Genomic DNA, 5388 nt, shown 5'->3' with positions numbered 1-5388 from the left:
TTGACTGGGGAGTTTAGTCCTTTAAATTTAAAGTAATTAGTGATAGGTAAGAACACTACAATTAACTTGACATTTTGTTAATTGTTTTCTGTCTCTTTTATAGTTCTCCTCTTCCTTTCTTCCTCTCTTGTTATCTTTATTGTGTTTTGATGGCTTTTGCAGTTATATATTTTGATTCTTTTCTCTTTATCTTTGATGTATCTACTGGAGGTTTTTCTTATGGTTACAATAAGGTTTGAATTGAATGTTTTATAATTGTGACAGTCTATTTGAAGCTGACAACATTTTAACTACAATTGCATGCAGAAGTTTACACTTTACTCCCCCACAACTGTATGTTATTGATGTCAGATATTCTTTTTTATATTATGTTTACATTAACAAATTTCTATTGTTACTGGAATTCTTAATAATGTTGCCCTTTAACTCATTATAGTGTTAAAAGTAATTTATGTGTCACCATTGCAATACTACAATATTCTGTGTTTATCTTTATATTGACTTTTACAGTGAAATTTATAATTTCATATGTCTTGGTGGTGCTGCTTAACTTCTTTTTTTCATTTCACTGTTAATCTAGTGCTGACAAACTCCTTTAGCTTTTGTTAGTTTGGGAAAGTCTTTAACTCTTCACCATTTTTTAAATGACAGTTTAGTTGGGTATAATACAGATACTCAGCATCAGCAATATAATACAGATTTTTTTTTCCTTTCAGTATGCTGAATATATTATCCCATTCTTTCCTGACCTGTAATGTTTCTTTCTTTTTAGTAACATGATTTTAAAATTTATTTTTATTTTTAAGTTTAAGCATCCCCTTTGACAGTCCGGAAACATAGTCCTCGCTCACTCTTTGGATATACACACCTAAAACAGTTAAAAGTGATTCCTCAATTTTCAATGACAAAGTAGGAAAAAAGAATATGTTCTTGAGCAGCAGTTCAATTTTTCTGTACTCTTTTCTAAAAAATCATACTTTGCTACCAAGCCACTCACCAAACTATTAGAAAAGACAATTTTTCAAAAAGCCAAGAAAACCCAGAAAAAGGAATAGTTATCAATCCAAAATTATCACCCAAGACATTGCCATTGCAAAAAAAAAAATAGGAAGCCAAATTCCCATAGCTTGTTAGAGAAGATATTTTAAAAGAATTCAGAAAGTTAGGACTGGAACTACAGTGGAATAGACAGGTTGTATACTGTCACTATAGGCATGTACAGTGCGAAATGTGGATAATTCAAGAACTTTCAACTTAGGAATATATTAGGCTTTCTCCTATTCCAGCAGAGGAAATAAAAACAGGTGTTGCTGGAATTAATATTAAAATTGTCTTTACAAACAGAAGGTAGGGCAAAAGTAAAGAGAGGGAATGTGGAACAAAAGTAGTAAAGACAAGTCATTTTGAATCTAGACTCTAATGCCCAGGAAGGTTGAATAGAACTTAAATTCTTCTGAGCCAGTATCACTAAATTCTAGATTTGGCCTGAAACCAGTGGACCATATGCATCACTAATAAATATCAAGTGCCCCACAGTATTTGTGGTATTAAAAAATATTTTTAAAGTATTGTAAATTTCCATTCTGAAAAGCAGTATATGAAAATAACACTAGATCATCCAGTCAGTTACAGAGTATAGAGCTCCCTCCAAAGAGAACTGACTTAGCTGAAATATAGGTTGGAAGGAATGTGACTAACATGGAGTAAATTAGATCAGAATCACAGTATAATTTTCACAAGCCTTCAACCCATACCTATTGTAAGGAGTAGTACTGAGGGACCTCCAACAGAATGCCTTAGAGGGATGCTTCTGAGACAAAAAGGGTCTCTAAGTTTAACTCTTGACCCCTCTTTTCTTACCTAAAGCTTTGGGAAGAAAATAAATATTTAATTTTTAACAACTCAGAGATTTGCACACATTATATCTAATATTCTGTTATTTCATTTTCTGAAGCTTCAGCTTATAATTTTGCTCAACTTACATTAAAAAATGTATGAATGCACCTTCATCAGTAGTACCACATGAAAATACAAGACTTGTTCTTCCATATCTTCTACACAGGAAGGGTGAATGAATAGTGTCATAAATATCCCGCAAAGTTACTTTGCGTACTTGACAAAAGATTAGGGAAAACCAATCCACTTCCATATCTTGAGCAGTCATTAACTAGTCTTCAATCCCATCTTCCCAAATGTCTCCATTAACATCCATAGCGTGAAACAGTCCATTAAAACATGGTGAGGTAGGATCAGTGAAATGTTTTTAAGAGTCTGCTCTAGAGAAAGAACCCATGCAAATCCAACAGAAATATTGCATACAGTCAGTACATGTCATCTTACTACATTCATCTAATTTCTCTATGGGAGTTCCACAATGTGGCAGCTCTTTGAGTTCTTTTCTAACCCCTCCTTACTTTCCATCTCTTCCAATGCCTTCTGAATCACCCTCTTATGATACCTTTGTTACAAAAATCTTTTATTGGCCTCATCTGCATTCAGGGATTTATTTCATAAGTCTATAATTTATCTGCAGTCACCTTACATAGAGAGACCCCATGGTAGGTCAATTTGCCCAAGGTACAGAAGGCAAAATTGCAGCTGGAGCAGATGCTCATGGTGCAGCTAGGATTCTGCATCACAGGCAACTGGCAGCATGAGCAGCGGCAGTATACCACAAGTGCCATCCGGTCCAAAGGGGGCTGGAGGAGAAGGCAATGATAATAGGCAAATAACTCTGGTCCCACTAGCTCTTTGACCTGATCAGGAGTGACCATCGAAGGGCACTTTGGTTCTGGGTAGTTGAGGCATTGGACCTGACCATCTCTGATCTGGAGTTCAAAGTAGTCCTTCAGACAAGCTTTGCAGTATACACACCTGCCCTCCAAGAAGTACATGCATTCACTGCCCAGCTTCTCACAGAAACAGATATTGCACAGGAAAAATTTACTATTAAAGCATTTTATGTGCTGAGCTTGATCAAAGTACAAGATTTTCTGGATTAGACGTGACAGTTATTCCACATCCACACAGCTCTCTCATCCACAATTTCCTCTTGGTCTACATTAGATCCAGCAGCTCCTCCAATATCTAGCCCTGTGTTAGGAGAGGCTTGAGCTGTCATTCTCTATACTTTTTTTCTGAGAACCCACCCTGAGCTCGAAAGGAGAGACAATATTCAAGAACACTAGGATCTCTTTCTTAAGAAACTGCATCTAGGCAAAAAGGACCATGCTGGCATGGTGTTCTTCCCATAGGAAGTCTAAATGCTTGCATAGAGCAGATAGCGCTCACAAATATCTTGAAATTCTGTGGCAAATCCAAATAGAACCTGGTTTCTCCACCTTGAACAGACTCTACTTTTCTAAATTCATCTCCATCATAAATAATCTTCAGGGCCAACAATTCACCCTCCTGAGCTTCTCTGTCTTCTGATATTTAATTTTCTGAGGAACTGTTAATAATGATCAGAAGAAAAGGATATTAACACTGCAATCTCTGTTTCAGTTCAGAGTGGAGTTCATGCAAATCCCATTTATTCTTCAGCTGGTGGAGCTGAGACTGCTGAAGCTGGATATGCTGGCCTGTAACGTTTCTGCTGCAAAGTCTGCTGATAGAAGTTCCTTTCTGTGTGAGAAGTTTCTTTTCTCTTGCTGTTTTTAAAATTCTGACTTTTATAACTTAATTATAATGTTTCTCCAGTATATCTCTTCAGGTTCAGTCTATTTAGGAATCTTTGGGCTTCATAAATTAGAATGTCTATTTTCTTACCTAGATTTGGAAAATTTTTAGTCATTTTTTTTTCTTTTTTTTTCTTTTTGAGACAGTCTCGCTCTGTCTCCCAGGGTGGAGTGCAATGGCACAATCTCAGCTCACTGCAACCTCCACCTCCCTGATTCAAGCAGTTCTCCCATCTCAGATTCCCAAGTAGCTGGGATTACAGGTCCCTGCCACCACGCCTGGTTAGTTTTTGGATTTTTAGCAGAGGCGGGGTTTCACCATGTTAGTCAGGCTGGTCTCGAACTCCTGATCTCACATGATTCACCCACCTCCTAAAGTGCTGAGATTACAGGTGTGAGCAACCATGCCTGGCCCATTATTTTTAAAAACAAGATTTCTTCCTGTTTCTCTTTTTCTTTTCCTTCTTGGACTTCCATAATGGGTATATTGTTTCATTTGATGGTGTCCCATAACTCCCACAGGATTTTTCACTCTTCTTTGTTCTTTTTCATTTTTGTTCCTCTGACTGTATAATTTCAAATGAACTGTCTGTGAATTCACTGACTCCTTCTGTTTGATTTAGCCTGCTGTGAAATGAAGACTGCTAGTTAATTTTTCAGGCCAGACATTGTATTCTTTAGTTCCAGGATTTCAGTTTGATTCTTTCTTATGGTTTCTATTTCTTTGTTGAACTTCTCCTTTTGTTCATGTATTGTCTTCCTGATTTAGTTTCACTGTCTATGTTCTCTTGTAGCTCCTTAAGTTTCCTTAAGTCTACTATTTTTAATTCTTTGCCAAATTTTTTTTAGATCTCTATTTCTTTATTGTCATTTACTAGTGTTCGATTGGGTTTGATGGTATCATGGTTGCCTAATTTTTCAGGATTTGTGTAACATTTTGTTGATGTCTGTGCACTTGAGGAAGCAGTCACCTCTTCCAGTTGTTACTAACTGGTGTTAGCAGGGAAAGATCTTTGCCAGTCAACTCAGTCAGAGATTCCAGGTATATAAACTAGCACAGTTCACAAGTCAGTTGGCTGGCAGTGTTCACAGGCATATGTGTCTTTGGTGGGCCTGCTGCAGGTATTTGCAGGGGGCAGTCCTGCTGTTGGGGTTTGTGGCTGGCCTGGGCTGCCACTGGGGTCCACAGATGAGTGTGGCTATCTTCAGGGTCTATAGGAAGGTGGGGTCACCATCATGTTCACAGGTGGACCTGCTGCTGGGTCTACTGCCATGAAGCACCATTTACTTTCTTTGTACCTTAGACAAATTACTGAAGCTTATTAAGTTTGTAATTTTTCCATCAGTTATGGAGATCATACTTAAAGCATAGTTGTGACAATTTAATATTATATCATAGATAAAGCACCTGGCATGAGTTTTTGTCACTGTTGTAGAATAAAATTACCAAGGAATGGTGAGGAAAGGCTAAAATAAATCCCATGATACTGAATTAAGAGTCAGAGATATCAGTATAAACTCATGTTTATTTTAATATATTTGCAAATAGATTAGGAATAATTATTGATATATATGTATGCATGACTTAATATACATATACATATTTCTTAGCTTTGTGAGCAGAGAGGACTTAGAAGCAGGTATTCCAATATCAATCAGCACATCTAATATCCATATCTTAATTACTAAATACTATTCTCCAATAAAAAGA

At 36.7% G+C, this 5388-nt stretch overlaps 1 pseudogene; it reads right to left on the bottom strand.

Moving 5' to 3' along the window:
* Window positions 1-2167: 2167 nt before the first annotated feature.
* Window positions 2168-3227, bottom strand: LOC117095416 (annotated as a pseudogene).
* Between the last annotated feature and the right edge of the window lie 2161 nt (window positions 3228-5388).

The sequence above is a fragment of the Trachypithecus francoisi genome, unplaced genomic scaffold (genome assembly GCF_009764315.1).
Source record: "Trachypithecus francoisi isolate TF-2019V2 unplaced genomic scaffold, Tfra_2.0 Lachesis_group13, whole genome shotgun sequence".
NCBI classification, from domain to species: Eukaryota; Metazoa; Chordata; class Mammalia; order Primates; family Cercopithecidae; genus Trachypithecus; species Trachypithecus francoisi.
Note: the sequence above shows the minus strand (reverse complement) of the source record. Positions and strands in the feature narration are given on the sequence as shown.